Source organism: Ursus arctos, unplaced genomic scaffold (assembly GCF_023065955.2).
Source record: "Ursus arctos isolate Adak ecotype North America unplaced genomic scaffold, UrsArc2.0 scaffold_8, whole genome shotgun sequence".
NCBI classification, from domain to species: Eukaryota; Metazoa; Chordata; class Mammalia; order Carnivora; family Ursidae; genus Ursus; species Ursus arctos.
The window spans coordinates 21,511,426-21,532,055 of NW_026623100.1; the positions used below are offsets into that span (position 1 = coordinate 21,511,426).

The 20,630-nt window shown below is 39.8% G+C and overlaps 2 pseudogenes; one reads left to right on the plus strand and one right to left on the minus strand.

Moving 5' to 3' along the window:
• Positions 1–622: 622 nt before the first annotated feature.
• On the minus strand, positions 623–1,166 carry LOC113245753 (cytochrome c oxidase assembly factor 8-like; annotated as a pseudogene).
• A 9,861-nt stretch (positions 1,167–11,027) lies between these two features.
• Positions 11,028–19,771, plus strand: LOC125283161 (RNA polymerase II subunit A C-terminal domain phosphatase SSU72-like; annotated as a pseudogene).
• Positions 19,772–20,630: the final 859 nt, after the last annotated feature.

Here is a 20,630-nt window from a genome sequence, read left to right on the forward strand (position 1 = left end):
ACCAGGAGTGAAATGATAGGAGGAGAGATACTCCCTACATTGAAACAGGAGGGAAGAAGGAGAAGACACACATATTTGGGAATCCAAAAATGAGCAACTTTTTTTTTTTTTTTTGCAGGTACACATGCTTGGGCTTTATTTAATATCATTCTGTGACCGAGGACCAGCTTGGAATCCACAGTTGGGAAGAGTCGTGTGGCCCATGGCTCACCAGGAACTCCGTTCTCACAGTCTACCCTGTGCTGACATAAGTCAGGGGGCCCCCACGAAAAAGGTGTGGAACTCAGTTCACTCACAGGTTTTTTTTTTTTTTTTAAGATTTTATTTATTTATTAGAGAGAGAGAGAGAGAGAGAGAGAGAGACACACCAGTGGAGGGGAGAGGCAGAGGGAAAGGGAGAAGTAGGTTCCCTGCTGAGCAGAGACCCTGAGGCGGGGCTCCATTCCAGGGATCTGGGATCATGACCTGAGCCGAACCGAGATGCTTAACTGACTGAGCCACCCAGGCGCCCCTCACTCACAGGTTTTTAGAGCCTTATAAAATGAACTCCCAAAGCAGCTGCTTCTCCTAGAAACTCGGACACTGGTGGGTGAGCCAGGATGGGCTCTAAGCTTGTTTCAGTCTAAGCTTCTTCCAAACCCTCCCCAGGGCCATTTTTCCCATGAAGAAGGTGATGGGAAAATTACACTTGTACCAGTCTCTTATAATACATGTGCTTCTGAAAATTTTTACTTAAATGTTCCTTAAAAAGTCAGCCGTTCTGCATCTAATTTTGCTTTTTGACCTGATCCGGCTCTCAGTCCCAGGCCTTTAACTTTTAGTTATGAGTGAATAAATTCTTCCTTTTCCTTATGAAATGTCAAATTCTGGTTTGCCCAGACTGTTGGTTCCATTCTTGTGTTTCTTGTCTTAATTATCTTAGCTTCTGTTCCAAGGGTGATTCATTTTCAGGGATGAAAAAACGAACAGGTTGAAGGTTTGAATTTTTATCTGGGGTCCTATTCAATCATGGCAAGATTTTCTTGGAGGGCAGAATCCTGAGACCTGGCTCAGTGCCACATCCCTGAGTTCCATGCCATGCTCCAGGGCAAGCTGATGGCCAGGCCAGCGAAGGCATGGCAAAATGGAGGGAGAAGAACCCTCCTTGAGGGCTGCAAGGCTGCCATGGTCTGTGTCTCCCAAAAATGAGCAACTTCTGATGGCTTTTATTTCCTCAGAGAAGTATGAGGCAATGTCCTCAGTTGAGAGTAGAGAGTTGTGGAAAAGATGTGAAAGGTGTGAGGAAAAAGTAGAAAGGTGGGAATTTGTAGAGTAAGGAGGAAAATAATTTGGGGAAGAGAATGTATAAAATGGGAAGCTGGCAGGAGAGAGGTCATGTTAGAGGTTTAGGAAGACTGTGTAATTATTTAAAATGTTTTATTAATGAGAGGCAATAATTTGAATTAATCTCTTTTAAAGATTTTATTTATTTGAGAGAGAGAATGAGCAGGGGGTTGGGACGGGGTGGGGGTGGGGGTTGGGGAGAAGCAGACTCCCCACTGAGCAGGGAGCCCGATACAGGGCTCTATCCCAGGACCCCGGGATCATGACCTGAGCCAAAGGCAGACGCTTAACCAACTGAGCCACCCAGATGCCCAATCATTTGAATTTATATCATTGAAATGTTTCAACTTCTACTGAGATCTGCTTCAAAAGGAAACTATTGTATTGGATAGCAGTTAAAAATGGGAAGGAAATGACGGCACTGTTAACCAACAGTTCTTTATTAGATCAAAACTACTTTAATGTAACAATTTCATTCCTAAATTACCACTGAACAGTTGAAACTGAATGACCAACTAATCTCCTCAGCCTAAACACACATACAAAATATACCTCTAGCATGTAATTATAACTTCCCCCATCAAACAAAACAGAAAGAGTGGTTATGTTTAGCTGATTGTGTGAGATGGTCTGTCATATAGAGTTTCCGTTACTTTCTGATTATCAAGTCAGTGTATTACGTGGCAGATATGTATATATATCTACTACTATATATGTATATACACATTTATATATATATATATACACATTTCAGTACTGAAATACTGAATTAAGATATGTATATATATAATATATACTACTAATATATATATACATATATATGTGTATATATATATATACACACACATATACATTTCAGTACTGCTATGGCAAGAATATCTTTTCATTTTCACAGATATGTCTCATGAACACAAACATAAAATATATTCAAAAGAAACTTCAAGAATCTTTTCTGATGGACATATTTTTACAGTCTGTACTGACTCTGATATTTGCTGAACCCCAGCTGCAGCACTTGTCTCAGAGAACTGCCCTGCTCCTCCCATTTATCCCATTATTACTTTCAGTTGTGAGATGAAAATGTTCCCTTTAAAATAAATTGGCTCCTCTAAATAAAGAAGTGTTCAAATAGCTACTTTAGTCTCTTATTTAATCTCAAGTTAAATAAGAGAAAAGATTTCAGCATCTAGAAAATTTATTCAAACTTGCAGTGACCTGGGTGTTTTTCTCAATACATAAATCACTGTTATCATGTTTCTTAATTTTCTAATGCATGAAATAATTAAACTTAGAATATGCCTTTCCTAGACACATTTTCAGTGCTGCTATCAATTTAATTTTTACTCATGTGAATTTTATAATGTGTAACTTTTCATGTATTTCCAAAGTATTTTTATTTATTTTATTATTTTTTAAAATTTATTATGATATGTTAGTCACCATACAGTACATCATTGGTTTTTGATGTAGTGTTCCATGATTCATTGTTTGCGTATAACACCCAGTGCTCCATGCAATATGTGCCCTCCTTAATACCCATCACTGGGCTAGCCCATCCCCCCACCCCCCTCCCCTCTAAAACCCTCAGCCAAAGTATTTTTATATTAGTTGGGGAGTGGATGTCACATGTACGAGAGGTAAAGGTGGAGGAAGGTGGATTGGGAGAGCGCGCAGACCTGGATGCTGACACCTGAGAAAAAAGTGGCGAGGAAACAGGATTGGATGTTGAGAGCCTCAGACTTTGATGTAAAGCTAGCAAAGTCTCAGCCAACCCACTGGGGAGCTCCAGAGCAAAGATTGCCTGTTAGAGAAGGCCTGCCTTAGGTAGACGTGGCTAGACCCTAGTACCACTGTGTCTGTCAGTCATTGGTGGGAGCTGCAAGGGAAGATGATGACCTCAGCTAGAATACTGCTGTGGTGGGTCCTGAAAGTGCTGCGGCTGGAGGCTCTTAGCTGACTGCATTCTAACAGATGAAGGGAGATCTAAGCAACTCATGCTCATGCCTCCTACATCAGTTGTGCCCCTTTTGCTAAGATTGGTCTTCGCAAACAGTTCAGTTCACAAGTTCATATCATGGATTATTGCACAGTCTCCTAACTTTTGTCCTTTTGGCCAGTCCCTCATCTCTCTATAAAATACTCTTAGCAGATTAATCTCTGAAAAGATCATTTTTATTTTGTCACTCCTTTGCTCAAAAATATTCAGTGTCTCCCTGTTAGTCACGAAATAAAGCCCAGACTCTAACCTGGTGCTCAAGGCTAACACAGGACTGGCCCCAACCTAGCATTCTGTTTTTATTTAACTTTATATCCTTTCTGGTCAGCCCATGTGGGGCCTACTTGTGATCTCTCCAACATTCTATTTATATTTACATATTTCTTGTTGCTTACATAATACCTTCTATTCCATTTGACACACCATTCTTCCTTCTATCCACTTACAGAAAAGTCCAACCCATCTTTCAAGGTCCAGTTTGCATTCCCTCTCCAACAGAAATCAGTGTCTTACACTTCCTCAGAAATAGTTCAATATGTCTCCCACTTATTCATATTCTTCCTTATTTTATTACTCAAATTTTATTTTATTTTATTTTACATAGTCTCCATGCCCAATGTGGCGCTTGAACTCATGACCCTGAGATTAAGAGTCACATTCTCTATTGACTGAGCCAGCCAGGAGCCCATTATTACTCAAGTTTTGATGTGAACATGTCTCTTTCCCAAGTATCCTGTCATATCCTTTGGGATAAGAGGAACACAGTGTTGGTTTTTATTCTGCAAGTACTGCATGACTGAATGAAGAGAGAGATGCATGAGAGAATAGGCGGTGTAAGAAGCCACTACAGAATTGCAAAAAATAAAGGAGAGACAAAACTTTAGGGTAGGTGGTATAGGAAAATACACTGGGATGTGAAGAAAATTCCATGTGACTATTTTGTGGGAATGGATGACTTTCTTCACTTTCTTGTTTCCTAGTTACAGACCAGAGTAGAATTCTTTACCTAAGGTACAGAGGTGTTTAGGTTAATTATGAATGGGCTTTGGGGGAGTGTGCTGATCAAAATCTCTGAAATCTATGAAAAGTTGGTATATATGTATATGTGATTTTTCTGAGAATAAGATCTATAACTTATCTGATTTTCAAAGGAGTCTGTGATCATAAAGAGATTTAAAACCATTTGACCAGAGTTTGGGGCATTGGTAGAAGAGAGGTCGAGCAGGGTTGATTGTGATTTGGAAAGTAGGAGGTCATTGGTAATCTTAAAGAAAATAGTTTTTGAAAAATGAAGAAAGCAGAAGCCAGATCCCCAGGAATTAAGGAGTGAGTGGGTAGTGAGGAAGTGGAAGTAGCAAATATAGATTTTACTTCCAGAAATGTATCAGTGAACAAGAGGAAGACATATGATAATTTAAGGTATAGTAGGATCAGGAGAAGGTTTTTTTTTTTTTTTTTTTTGGATGGGAGATACTTGAGCATATTTACAAGGAAGAGGTGAAAGGGGATAATAGAGGAAGTAGATGAGGCAGTGTCTGGGTAGTCTGGGTTTATGACGTAGTACCACCTCCAAGAGAATAGTGACATAAGACATAGAAGTTTATTTCTCACTAGTGCAAACTATTGTAGATTGCTATCCTCCATGCTGAGACCCATTAAGGCTGGTTCCTTCAGTCCTTGGGCTATATGCTCATAACCAGGGGGGAAGAGAAAGATGAAGGAGTGATGCAGAGGGCTCTTGCTGCCACCACTGTGAAGCGACACCTGTTACTTCCATTCATGTTTCACTAGGCAGAACTAATCCCCTGGTCATGCTTAATTGGGGGAGGGGAACAAAGGGGAGGGACAAGGAATATATAAAAAATATGAAAAGAGATTTTGGGGTGCCTGGGTGGCTCAATTGGTTAAGCATCTGCCTAAGGCTCAGGTCGTGATCCCAGAGTCCTGGGATAGAGTCATACATTGGGCTCCCTGCTCAGCGGGGGAGTCTGCTTCTCCCTCTGCCTCTCACCCTGCTCATGCTATCTCTCCCTCTCTGTCTGTCTGTCTCTCTCTCAAATAAATAAATAAGATCTTTTTTAAAAAGAAAGAAAAGAGATTTGGTGAGCATATAATTATCTTTGCTACATGAAAGGGTCAAGAAAAAAGCAAAGAGCATTTTAAGAAGTTGAAAGTGGCATAGTTTTTAAATGTTCCCACCATATGTTCCTACAAAAACAGCAAGTTGATTATCAAATAGGGGTGCCTTGGTGGATTAATTGGCTAAGTGTCCAACTCTTGATTTTGGCTCAGGTTGTGATCTCAGGGTCATGGAATTGAGCCCTGCATGGGGTTCCCTACTGGGTGCAGAGCTTGCTTAGGATTCACTCTCTTCCTCTCCCTCTGTCTCTCCTCATTCCCCCTGCCACCGCTCTATCTCTCTCTCTTAAAAAAAAGATAGCAAAATACTAAACCCACAAACAACATTAATAACAAGCTTAGGTAGTAAGGTATGAACTTCCAAATATATGCAGGTGGGCATACATCATGAGAGCAACAAGACTCATATGTGATAGGAGGTCAAGAAACCCAAAACAAAACAAAACACCAGATTACAAAAAGATGCCCCAAAAAGGAGTCACACTTGGTGTGTAAAGCTTAGAGAGTTCATCTAAGGGTAGCAGTCAAAATTGAGGAGAAGCTTTGTAGGCCCAATTTTTCAGGTAAACACAGGGAACTATGGGAAGATCAGATAGTGCTGGAATTGTCCTAGGCTGTACGGGATGGTGCTAGGATGGTCTAAGCTGTATGTGCTTTCACAACCAACCTGAGCTCCCTAGCAGGACCAAGCCCTACATGAGAGAGAAGCTGCTGGGACACGACAGAAAACAGGCCACGTTATAACTACCACAAATAGTATATTAATTATAAAAACTCCAAATCTGAAAATTCCTTCCCCTATTTTCCTTACCAATTATATTCAGTACTATTGTTTGATCTCACATATAAGAGGGCTTATAATGAGATTATATAGCACCATCAAGATACTTCAATAATAAAATACAGTCAACACAGAGACCCTTCAGTTTTGACCACAAACTCTCTCCCATTATTACCAAATTCCCATTATCCCATTATCCCAAATTCCCATTATCAAATTCCCAAGGCAAGTAGAAATCTAAAGATTAAAACCCCGTAAAAATTTGTCGAGAGAAATTACTGACCAAACTCAGATTCTCTTGCCCTTGAGATTTAAACTTCAAAGAAACATAATGTCCAGAATTCATCCTGTCCAATTCATATTTCACTCAATTAGAAGAGTTTTTCAAGGCTAAATAGGGTTTGAATTTTTTTGTAAACAGTTGTAGCTTGGACAAAAATTGTATTAGTTTAATACCAAGTCTCTCATTAAGTTTCTAGACAATCAAAAAAGTCAATAAGGGGGCGCCTGGGTGGCTCAGTTGGTTAAGCAGTTGCTTTCGGCTAAGGTCATGATCCCGGAGTCCAGGATCGAGCCCTGTGTCAGGCTCTCTGCTCAGAAGGGAGTCTGTTTCTCCCTCTGTCCTTCATCCCACTTGTGCGTGCTCTCTCTCTCTCAAATAAATAAATAAATATATAATCTTTTAAAAAAAGTTAAGACACAAAATTATTGCAGCACTGTCCCCATACCCGTCAAATTTAGAAAAATCTATTCCCTAGTCTCTGGTGTTGTCATTTCAGGCAAAATTGTGTTCCCAAAGCCCATTAATTGGTGTTGTCAGATACCAGGTCAGTCCTTCTGGAGTCAGAGAAATTCTAAGTTTTAGCTTTACCAAGATACTTGGTCTGATACAAGACTCAGGAATCTATGTCCTGTGAACATAAACTTAATCAGGAGATGTTAAATTTGGCACTTGGAATTTTCCATTTCTAGGGGGATAATTTGCTATTCATTTTAATTCCTCTCTCAGAATGGAATTTGAGATATTGTTTTCTTGTGAAGCTTAGAAATTTGTAGAGTTTGAAACTTGTATCAGTAATGATAGGGTAAGTTATGCTGTAGTAACAAAGAGCTTCAAAATGTTAGTGGCTTAAGACAACAGCAGTTTATTTCTCACTCACACTACACGGCCAGTATGGATTGGCAGGGAGTTCTGTTCACACTGTATTCACTTAATGAACTAGGAGGACACAATCTCCACAGGTTCTTCCATGATTCGCACAGCAGGGACAAGGGAATGTAACAAGTTACACCCTGCCTCTAAGAACTTCTGCCCAGAAGTAGCACACACCTCTTTTACTTACATCACTTCCATTCACATTCCATTGGTCAAAGCATGTTATGTAGCCTTCTAACTACAAATGGAACGATACTACTGCCTTTAGCTGCATTTAGAGTGAACTCTGCTCACCAGTCTTGGCCATCAGCTGCTATACTGCTTTCAGCTATAGAATCGCCTAAGCCAGTGTTTCCCAAACTTGTCTGATCAAAATAATCACCTGGGTGCTTATTATTATTTAACAACTGCATGCAAAAAAAAATACTGATTCCTATGTTCTTTCCTGCAGTAGTGATTTAATAGTTCTGAGATGAGGCCTAAGAATCTGTATTTTTTAAAAATAGCCTCTGTTAGACAAGGACACCTCCTTCCTAGCATAAGTGTGTGTGTGTGTGTGTGTGTGTGTGTGTGTGTGTGTGTGTGTTAATAGACTTTATTTTTTAGAGTGGTTTTAGATTCACAGAAAAATTGAGTGGAAAGTACAGAGAAGAGTTCCTGTATATCCTCTAACCCCACACATGCACAACCTGCCCCGCTATCAACATCCTGCCCCAGAGTGGTACTTTGTTATAACGGATGACTCTACATTGATGTATCATTATCACCAAAAGTCCATGGTTTACCATAGAGTTTACTCTTGGTGTTGTACATGTTATTGGCTTGGACAAATGTATAATGACATGTATCCACCAGTATAGTATTTAGAATTATGTCACTGCTCTAAAAATTCTCTGCTCTGCCTGTGCATCCCTCCTTCCCCAACTCCTCTCAACCATTTATCTTTTTACTGTCTCCATAATTTTGCCTCTTTCAGAATGTCATATAGCTGGAGTGGTACAATATGTAGCCTTTTTAAGATGGGCTTTTTTCACTTAGTATTATGCATTTAAGATTCTACTGTGTCCTCTGATAGTTTGATAGATCTTTAAAATTAATTTATACTTTTCTTTAGAGAGAGAGAGAGGGAAGGAGAGAAGGAGGGTGGGAGAAAGGGCAGAGGGAGAGGGAGAGAGAGAATCTTACAACCTCTAGGTCATGACCTGAGCTGAAATCAAGAGTCAGACGCTTACCCAGCTGAGCCACCCAGGTGCCCCAATAGCTTATTTCTTTTTAATGCCTAATAATATTCCACTGACTAGATGTGCCACAGTTTGTTTATCCATTTACCTACTGAAATATATCTTGCTTGCTTCTAAGTTTTGGTAAGAGTATGTTTAGTTTCATGAGAAACTACCAAATTGTCTTCCAATATGGCTGTACCATTTTGCATGCCCACCAGCAATGAGTGAGCATTCCTATTGCTCCATATCCTTGCCAGCGTTTGTCCCAAACTGCAGCTGTTAAAAGCCCATACAACTGTCAAGGTTAAAACATTCTAAAGTCCACTCATACCTCTGAATTTATATAGCTCCTCTAAATTTCCAGTTTTGATTTTGATTTTTTAATGTTCCTCAACATCTGTCTGTTGGGAGGTCTTCAGACTTCAGGGTTATACTCCCTTTCCAAACTACAGGTTTTCCCAGGCCCTCTAGAAACAGAGCTGGCCTCTTGTACATTTTATGGCCAGTGAGAGAGTGATTGGTCCGAGCTGTGTGGGCTGGCTGGCTGCCAAGAGATCTAAAGGCTGGTTAGAGAATGCTAGTTTATTCTGGACAAACTTACCAATCAAGTGAATCATTCCACTTCCCCTAAGGTAAAGTGAGTACCTCATGGCAGAGAGGCCAAGAGTTACATTCATTGGGTTCCTTCTTCATGGGAAGAAACAAAAAGTATAGGAGAAGTTTTCTTTGTAACAGGTGGTCTCTGTCTTCTGGTGAAGTAGGAGACAACCTCGTGTCATAAAAATATTTCAGGCAGGGCAAGCTTTGAGAACTTTAGGAAAATAGAGGTGGTTTAAAGTAACTGTTGTGGGGAATAGAATAAGGACTCAAGGAGAGATTAATTATAAAAAAATTCCTGGGGTGCCTGGGTGGCTCAGTGGGTTAAAAGTCTGCCTTCAGCTTGGGTCATGATCCCAGAGTCTGGAATTGAGTCCCCTAAGGCCACATCGGGCTCCCTGCTCAGTGGGGAGTCTGCTTCTCCCTCTCCCACTCCTCCTCCCCACCTGTGCTGTGCTCTCTCTCTCTCTCAAATAAATGAATAAAATCTTAAAAAAAAAATTCTGGAGTGTCCGTGGTGGTCTAGAGTTAGGGTCCAGCTAGGTCCAGGAAGTAATCAAGGTTTAAATCAATCCAGGAGCTGAGATGAAAAAAGTGAACGATGGAAGGGACTAGTACCAAGCAGAGTGGGATAAAACCAAGATCACTGTGGTAACCAGGGTCCACAAAGGACAAGCAAAGCCAATTGGAATACTGATACTGCTGGCTAATGTTCATCACGGATTTAATGTGTGCCAGGTTTATATAGATTATCTCATTTAACCTTCAGAGGAAGCTTGTGAGAAATTTAGGGCATAGAGGGATTAAGTAATTTGTCTCTGGTCACTGAGCTAGTGAAAGGAGGGTCAGGATTTAAACCTAGGCAGACTGACTCTACAATCCGTGGCCTTAACCATAGCACTACTAGTTGAGAGATGGAATTTATATTACTCTGAGGACAAATACCAGATTCAGTAGAATGGGAGAAATGACGAGAGAAGAGGTGATGGCTGGGGATGGGCATTTATTTAAAATCTGAGAGGTTGAGCAGATTCAATACCCAAGGAAGGTAGGTGGCAAGAAGTCAATGAGGCTGAGAAAATATGAAGTCAGGTCATCAAAAAGTCATGGACAGGGATTTTGAAGTTGCCACAAGTGATGTAATTGGAGAGAAAGTGGGATGTTCCAGAAGCTATCAGGGAACATAAAGGATATCCCCAAGGCTGGTAGACAAATTTGATGGGGAAAAGAGGATGATATAAACATTTGTCCTAAATATTAAAGGAACATATGTAATTTATTATAATCAGTCTCTCTCTCCTTTTCTCCCTCTGGAGAGATCAACCCTCTTTTATTTTACTTAGGAAAAAGATAAGGAAAAAACAAAGACAAAAAAGGCATGTTGCACTGCTAATAACCATGGCTACCTGGTGACAATGTAAAATAATAGTTAAATTTCTGTTGTTTGGCCTGTCTCATTTGAACATTGAGAACCGAGCTATTAAATACTAAGTACAGGTTTCCCCCCTCAATTTGAAAGCAAAATGTTCCTATGAAACCCTTCATAAGCTGAAATGACGCAAAGTAAAGAAGCAATTACCATTGATTTATATGGAAGAATTTTTTTAGCTTTCCCAGACCCAAAAAATCACCTTTCTTAGGCTTTTCTGAGACCTTAGGACACATCTTGCTAATGGATGCACAAAATAAATCAAGATAAAGCCCAGATGCTCACAGACACAGTTCAAAGTTCTGATGTGTTGATGCTCAGATGCTGAGTGTAGCTCTTGGGAAGGAGCTCGGTGGGGTCACTGTCTCTGCTTCAGGTGTTCAATGCCTTCAGCATTTGAACACTACTTTCGCTTTTCACCTTTCTTCTTAAAAGCGAAAATCCTCTTTGGATTTCTTTCAGTTAGCACAAACAGGTACTAATGTCAGTCTTTCATAAAAACAAAGTGGCATAACATGAACTTTCAAAAAGCCAGGGATACCTCTAATCATATTTTATGAGAGTATACATAACATAGCACTTTTATTCCTAGAACAAAAATGTAACACTTTTATTCCCAGAAGCTGCTTTTCTGTTTTTCATTAAAAATTTTTGATATAGCTGAGACATGTCCCATTTAAATGTACTTCTTACTTCCTTGGATACTCTTGAATAAAACATTCCCTCATGCTGTTCCTTGGCAGAAAAAATATTCACTGGCACTGTTTGATGACATTTCAAAAATGTCTCCTGCTTTGTATTATTCCATTCTCAAATTTATATTATGTTATCCTTCATGAATACATAGCATTTTTTATAGTTGTCTGTCTCTATCTCTGTTACCATATTAGAGGGAAGACCTCTGCTATGCAGTTCTTAATCTCTTTTAAAGTCACATACATTTAATGCCATATTTTGTGCTTTTTTAACGGGGGTCCTTTCTTATTTCTACTGATTGCCCTTTCTTCATTGGAAAATGGTTTGTGTCATTTAGCATTGAGCTTTGGTACTTTTGGTACTAGCTCTTTATTAGAAATATCAGATGATAATCTGGCACATTGTGACATCTAGGTGTATTTTCAGCTATTTTCTATTTATATCTCCTTTGGTGTATTTTTTAAAAGAAAATCTAATATCTTTCTTTTCCTTCTAGGGCATTTTTTCCTTGCAAAAGATACTTTGTCAAATTCATAAATGCTTTCAAAGAATCTGATATGAATTTTAAATTGTTTCAAGGCTTTTCTGGTTTCCAGAATATCTATACCTGAAAGTTTTATACTTGAAAAGCACCTGTAGACTTTACTAATATAAAATACTCCTGAAATAGTCAAATTCCCCTTGATAGGTTAGTTGTTGAATTTAAATTTGTTTTGCATTTGCCTTTCTGTTTTCCCTATGCCAAATACAAGCACAACACCTTGGTATGGCATTCAGGGAGTTATTTATCAGAATCTGGTTATTCCTCCCATCGTCATTTCCTCCAGGGCTGCCACCCTGACCCACAGTCCTGGCCTTTATCATCTGTGGCCTGGGGTGTTTCAAGAGCCTCCAAGGTGGTTGGCTGCCCCTGGCACTCCATCCCCTATCATCTTTATCCAGAATGATCCTGTTAAAACATAGGCAGGTCATGTCACTCCTTGGCCCTTGAATAGCTTCCAATCTCATTCAGAGTAATAGCCAAAATCTTCACAGTAGCTAAGAGTTCCCAAGTGATCTGGCCCTTCTTCCCTCTCTCACCTTGCCCTTCCTTCTCCCTCTCCTTCTCCTTCTGTTCAGCTATAATAACTTCTTGCTGTCCTTGAATATGAGATGCTCCTATGTTCAAGTCTTTGCTCAAAATGTCACCTTTTCTTTTTTTTCTTTTTAAAAAAGATTTTATTTATTTCAGAGAGAGAGCACGAGACAGGGAAGGGTCAGAGGGAGAAGCAGACTCCCTACTGAGCAGGGAGCCCAATGTGGGACCCCAGGACTCTGGGATCATGACTTAAGCTGAAGGCAGACACTTAACCGACTGAGCTACCCGGGTGCCCCAAAATGTCACCTTTTCAAGGAGGCGTTCTCTGGCCCCCTATTTTAAATTCATTTTCCCAGCAATCTCTATTCCTTTCCCCTCCCATTTTTTTGTTAGTAAAACATTTATTATCATCTGATATACTTTAATCATTGTATTATTTATTACCTGCACTGCCATATACTCCAATGTAACTTCCACGAGGAGCTTATAGAACAGTGCCGGACATGGAGAACGCTCTGCAAGAAGAAACAAAAAAATTGAATGAATTAACTTAACAGTTAGCATGAGAAATATTTGCTAAACAAAATGATGTACTAGGATACTGGATAAGAATCTGTAGTTACAAAGCTTAGTGGAATCCCAGATGGCTGGGCGCAGTAGGGAATGCAAACCTTTTGGTTTGTGTGACTGACCTCCCTATTCAGCTTCTGGGCTCCTGTGGGGAAGCTATGGGTGGGGCTGGGGTAGTGCTTATCTTCACTTAGTTTAGCTAAACTGAACTGAGTTTGCAGGATTGCTTTTTTTTTTTTTAAAGATTTTATTTATTTATTTGAGAGAGCAAGCAAGAGAGCACAAGCAGGGGGAGCAGCAGAAGGAGAGGGAGAAGCAGGCTCCCTGCTGAGCAGGGAGCCTGATGTGGGACTCGATTCCAGGACTCTGGGATCATGACCTGAGCCAAAGGCAGACGCTTAACCGACTGAGCCACCCAGGCGCCCTGCAGGATTGCTTTTACTTGACAATGTAGAAGTACGTAATACTACTCAGCTAGCTTCTCCATTCTCCAATCTGTCAAAACTTCCATTAGGAAATTTGTGCAGCTTTAGGGAAGAATATGTATCTCCCTCTTTCCCTTCTACTTCATTGGAGCTTCTAGCAAGTTTCGTGTTGGGTTCTAAATCCCAAATGAAGCACAGTTTTATTTCAAGAAAGAGATAGAAGTTAAAAACCAAACAAATCTTTAACTCCAAGTTCTGCTTTCAGGATGCTAGACTATTCTCCAATTAATCAGTGCCTGGAATCTGCAACCACCATTCGGGTGACATAGTTTTGCATTTGCTGGTGGTTTAAAGAGCGCATTGGAGGGCACGCCAGTGTCTTTGCTGCTGCTGTGGGTGGTGGTGGTGTGCTCGAGCAACCAGAACCTGAGCATGGAGGCACACAACATCCTCAGCATACGAGGATTCTGTGTCTGGTTCTTTGGAACAGGAACTCATGTGATGTTGACAGGACCAGCACATGACAAGCCAAATATTTATGATTTCAAAACTACTTAAGGTTAGATGTACAATGATCTCCTTAGGAAGGACAGAATGGCATTTTACATATATTGAACAGAAATAAGAGAATCAAACGCTGGCCAGAAAGGTTCCAGAATGGTGAAGATCTGCTTGATCTGCTCCTCACCTGTGAAGAGAGAGTGGATGACCAGATGGTTGAAGATGTGATTCCAGAGAGCAGGAGGCCTGCCAGCCCACACTTGTGAGCAATGTGGACATGCCGGACGGTGCCGGAGAGGCCACCCTGGGGGCATTCTTCCTCGTGAGCTATGCCAGTGCATTTAGCATAGGGAGGACGAGGAGAATTAAATCGATGAGCTGTAGGAGTTGGAGGAGAGCTACAGGGCCTTCCCGCACACAGTCTGCTTCCACTGACCTGCCTGGCCTGGTGCCTGGTGGGCCATCCACCCTCCTGAACCCATCTTCTTGAGCTTCCTCTTGGTAATGCTTTTTCCTTCCTGATGTTTGTTTTTCCTTTTAGGTATTCTGCCAGTGGATGGTAGTAATACCCAAATAAACTGTACATATGAACTGAGAATATACACATAAATGTTAGATTAAAAACAATCAAATTTTTTCTATCTCACTTTTACTTATGAGTGGGATATTGATGATAAAGTTCTTTTTTTCTTTAACCAAAAAAGAGAACAACCGTTTATAATACATTTCACCCGTTCATTTGTGGCTGTCTTTGTGGTTTCTTCCCCTTCCCATGCCCCCCCCCCCAAGCTTGCTGGAATGTACAAATAACGTGAATAAAGCAGAGGACTTTATCTTATCAGGAAAATTTTAAAAATTAAAAAATGAAGAAGTTGTTGGACTAGAAGGGTGCAAGCAAGACCCCCCGCCACGCCCCCATCCCCATTCTCCATTTAAACCAGCTCTGAAGATTCATCCTTCCCTACACCTTGGATAAAATCTTGATCAGCTCTCAATTTCAGATAATTCTTAGATAGGAAAAAATTGAGTCCACATTAGTGGATCCGCATTTGAGATGGTGTAGCTCTTAAAAGGGGCAGGCACCCTTTAAAGCCAAGCCAGTTTCCTCCTGTAGGCTCGTACTTTGCCCAACTCCCACCCCATGTCCACACCGGCTTGAGTACGGCTCCCTCCTGGACCTGCATCTCTCTCTCCTGCCCTTCCCTCCCTCTGCTCTGCCATCTGTGCCTAATGTAGCCACAACCTTTCACTTAGAGCTTTTTCAAAGTGAGACAATTCCCATGTACCCCCACATTTCAAGCTGTCCAAGTGACTCTCTTAAAACCTCCTCTGGGGGATAAGAACTCCCATGTTGCCTCATGCATGTGGGCTGGGAGGAAGGAAAGGCATAGCAACTCAGGGAGCAGACCTCACCACCTGCTCTTCCACCTCAGTGATTTTTTCATCAACTCATATAGTCTGGAGGAGGATGATACCTTAGGACTGACAGAACTGGTTTCTCGCTGTTTTAACATGCTCAGAAAAGCACACGCCTTTAGAGCAAGGGAAGTACTTGACATCTGTTAAGCAAACAATAGAGGCCTCAGCTGAACCTGGGAGTCTCTCCTGCCAGTCATTTTAACAGATTGTCATCAGTTTGTTTGCCACGCTGAACTGTCCCTCTTCCTTTCTCTCACAGACCCTGAAATATTATAAGAAAGTCTCTGTCTAGGTAATAAATGATTGAACCAGAGATGGACTTCTGACCCTGGCAGCCAATCCAAATACTGATCCAAGCTGGTTCTTTCTGAGAACTTTTTTTTTAAACGTCTTTTGACGATTTTCTTTATTTATTTCAGAGGGTAGGAGAGAGAGAGGGCATGAGCAGTGGGGAGGGGCAGAGGAAGAGGGAGAAGCAGGCTCCCCACTGAGTAGGGAACCAAATGATGCGGGGCTCCATCCCAGGACCCCAGGATCATGACCTGACCCAAAGGCACATTCCCAACCTACTGAGCCACCCAGGTGCCCCTCTCTTGAGAACTTGAACTGAGACTTAACTGAAAGTTAATTCAGAGTCAGGAGTGAAAGTCGTAATGAGCAAACTGATGGAGAGTAAGCAGAAGGAAGCACAAGGAGATGGGAAAGCATCTAGCAGAGAGGTGCAGAGAGCAGTGTCTAGTGACTTTCCATTTCCTGGGACACATTGTACCATACTCTCTGCATTTGTTTCTGTAAGATTCTCTTATGTTCTTTTTCTTATGGCCTCCACTTTCACTTTAGCTGCTTGAATAAGAAATATCTGTTCCTTGCAAACAAATAAACTAGCACCGTAAATTTGTAACACGTTACTTTTTTTCATTTGTTCCTTCTTTTTAATGAGTGGTTGGATTTCTCATTATTGAATTTTGAGAGTTCTTTATAAATTCTGGATTCAAATCTTTTATCAGATATGTGATTTGCAGATATTCTCACCTAGTTTGTGGCTTATCTTTTCATTTTCTTAAAGATGTCTTTCAAAGAGAAGTTTTGAATTTTGATGAAGATTAATCTCTTTCTTTCTTTCTTTCTTTCTTTCTTTCTTTCTTTCTTTTATGAATGACACATTTGGTGTTGTAAGCAAAAAAATCTTTGTTTAAACTGAAGTCACAGAGATTTTCTCCTAAGCTTTTTTGTAGAAGTTTTATAGTTTTATTATATTTTACCTTTGGGTCCATGATTTATTTTTGGTTAATTTTTGAACACAGTGCAGGGTTTCTTTTTTGGGGGGATGGGGCACATGAATATTCAATTGTTTCAATACTATTTGTTGAGAAGATTCCACCGAATTGCTTCTGAGACTTTGTCAAAAAAATCAATTAATCACACATATATGTGCGGCTCTAGTCCATTTCACTGCATGTGATTATTACTATGGTTTGCCTATTTTCTATTTGTCCAATCTATTGTTGTTCTTTGGTTCTTTCTTTCCTGCCTTCTTTTAAGGCAAATAGAATATAATTTTAGTATTTCTCTTTTTTTATTTATCAGCTTTTTAGCTATGTTTCTTTGTATTAAAAAAAAGTTATTTTCTTTATGGTGTTCTTTCTCTTCCTATTTCAATATTAGACCTTAGGGGATATCTTGAATTTACAAATTTACCCTAATTCTCCACTACTCAAAGTGCTGTCTGAGGACCAACAGTCTGGGTATCACTAGGACTGTGTTAGAAATACAGAAATCTTAGCCTGCATGCCAGACCTACTGCATTGGAATCTGCATTTTAATGGGATCCCAGGTGATTTAATATACATTTTACAATTTGAGAAGCCCAGCTGTAACCTACTTGACACCTTTAGTCAAATCAGTCTTCCTAAAATACTGCTTTCATTATGTCCCTAGAATTTTAAATGGTCCCTCATTTCTCTTAGAAGAAATCAAATGCCCCAGCCTGACGTTTAAGACCACGGTAAAATGGACCCAGTTTACCAATTTTTTCCTATATGGATGTTCTTCTCCAGCTAAACTGGTCTACTCTGTTATTCTTCAAATGTGCCAAGTATATTCAGAGTCTTTGCTCACAGCATTTGCCTATCTGGAATTTTCATTCCCATCTCCCTACACATCCATCCTTCAAAAACCAGTTCAGTTTCCACATCTGGAGGTTCCTGCTGCTGACCTCAGATCCCCCTGCTGTCTGTCCTCTGAACATCTTAACTGTCTATCCCAGTATCTTTTTTTTTTTTAATTTATAACCTCCCCTCCCATTAATACTTATTATAATACAGTGCATAGGGTAGTGTTTTCATTCATTCATTACATCCTTATTTATTTTAAAAAATTGTTTTAATTCAGAAGAGCTTGTTAATTTTTAGGGCTGTGATTTTTTGATCAAGCAGGTGTTAAGGCCAAACAGAAAGAAACTGAAAGTAATGTGTTCTTGTGCTTCTGTATTTGGAGGTGAATTTTTTAAATTTTTTTTTTTGAGATTTTATTTATTCATTAGAAAGAGGTGAATTTTTATCACATTCTGAGAGTGCGGTAATTTCGGTGACATTTAATTCCCCATCAGTATACAAAAACATGTTATATATAAACGAATTTATAAAAGGGAAGGTTCTAATGGATCTCTTTTGAAAATATGCCTAAGATATTATTGCAATTGATGTTATACATACACATGGTTTAGGAGTCAATTGCTATGTAATTCTTCTTAGGAAAAATGGTATTCCTCCCTGTCCCCGTTATGCACTTTTAGTCCTTGAGTTTTAGCTGAGTGAGAAAGTGTAGATGCCTCATTTGCGACTATGTTAAATCTACGTGTGGATTAGGCGGTTGATGATGAGCAGGAAGAGTAGCAGTTATGAGTGAGTATGGGCTTGCATTTGGAAGCCATCTTCACTCTCCCCTCCTTTAGATCTGAGCTAGTAAAACATGGGATGAGTGAAGAGACTTGAGATGGGCCTGTGCTAGGACCCAACAACCAAGAGTATGGCTCTTTATCTTTTGTGGTAGCTGCATAAGCATCTGCTTAGAGGTAGACCAGTAGTTTTCAAACCTGTGCATGCATCCGTAATACCTGGAGGCTTGTCACTGGGCCCTACTTCCCGTGTGTCTGATTCAGGAGGTCTGGGGTAAGGTCCAAAAATCTGCGTTTCTAACAGATTCACAGGTGATGTTGGTGCATTCAAAGATTGCGTTTGAGAATCACTAGTGTAGTGGGAAAATGTCAAAAGGGAAAAATAGTCCAGTAAGTATGAAATATTAGTGCAGGCCCCATTTCATATCTCTTTTCTTTTGAAGATGTGAAAATTGTAATCATTAATTCCAACAAATGTTTTTAAATGAACAAAGAAAAAGGCACCATTTGTTTCAATAGAACTGTTTATGGTTCTTTCTCTTTATATCAAGCATTTCATTTACAAACATCAATCTCTATCTGAGAAAAGATTTTTAGTTTTATTTTTTTAAATTTGTGAATGCCAAGGAAATATGTTTGTTTCCATGTGGCAATGAAACGAATAGCCAATGCTAGAAGTACTCTGTAGATTGCTTTCACCTTGTATTCTTTTTGATGTTTTGGATAGACTAATTTACTCACTATTAATTGATCACATTCTCATTTTGACATTGAATTTTTTGTGTGTATGCTTGCTGTGTTTTATGTTTATGTGTCCCCACCCCCCGTTTTACAAAGATTGTATTGATACTAAGTGAGGTGACCTCAGATTACTTCCCGAAGAATGGAGTCTACAATAGTACTCTCGGAACAGTGGATGATGCACTGTGCTTTTATTTTTAATGATCATCTTAAAAATCAAAACACGGCTATTTCTGATTGAATGATAAAGCTGTACTTGTATTATAATCGCTTCCCCTCGGGAGAGGAAGCATCAGTACAATACTTTACTCAAATGCTGTTAAAAAATGCTTTTAAACAAGATTTTAAAATGCCTTACTAATTGACTAGTAAACAGTGGATGAAAAAAAATTTTTAAGCCCAAAATTATATATCCCAGTAATTGCTGTCACTTTGGAAGGCTATATACAGTTGTCCTTTGAACGAGGTAGGTCTGAACTGTGTGGATCCACTTACATGCAGATTTTGTATAGTACATTTATTTATTTATTTATTAAAGATTCATTTATTTGAGAGAGAGAGGGAGAACACACATGCATGCGTGCGTGTGCGCAAGTAGGGGGAGGAGCAGAGGGAGACAGAGAATCCTGAAGCAGACTCCCCACTGAGCATGAACCCCAAAGTGGGACCCAATCCCAGGACCCCAAAATCATGATCTGAGACAAAAACAAGAATCGGCCACTCAACTAATTGAGCCACCCAGGAACCCTTTATTTATTTATTTATTTATTTATTTATTTATTTATTTAAGAGAGACAGAGAGAGAGAGAGAGTTCACCAGTGGGTGGGGCAGGGGGAGGGAAAGAGGGGGAAGGAGAGGGAAGAGAAAACCATCTCAAGCAGACTCCAAACTGAGCATGGATCCGGACGTGGGGCTCGATCTCATGACACTGAGATCATGACCTTGAGATCATGACCTGAGCTAAAAAGAGGAGTTGGATGCTTAGCCGACTGAGCCACCCAGGTGACATTTCCCTTATGATTTTCTTAATAACTTTTTCTGTAGCTAACTTTATTGTAAAAATACAGTATATAATACACTTAACATACAAAATATGTGTTAACTATGTTATCAGTAAGGTTTCTGGTCAACAGTAGGCTATCAGTAGTTAAAGTTTGGGGGAGTCAAAAGTTTTATACAGATTTTCAACTGCATGGGGGCTGGCACCCATAAGCCCCAAGTTGTTCAGGGATCAACGTATTTTTGTCAGTTATCCATTATTACCTAAAACAGGGGTCTGCAAACAAAGGCCCTGTGGGCCAGATGTGTTACACAAACTGTTTTTGTAAATAAAATTTTATTGGAATGAAGGTAAGCTCATTCGTTTAAGTATTGTCTGTGGCTGCTTTCGTACTACAATAGAAGAGTTGATTAGTTGTGACAGAATCCATACGACCAGCAAAGCCTAAAATGTGTACTGTCTGAAACTTTACAGAGAATATTTGCCAACTCCTGGCCTAAAATAGGAGCTCTTATTTTGTTTTATTTTATTTTATAGACACAGAACTTTTTTTGGAATAGCATTTATGATGGCAACTTTTTTTTTCTCTTTTCTTTTTTAGAGAGAGAGGGAAAAAGCACAAGCAGGGGGAGCTTATGATGGCAGCTTTTAATTCATTA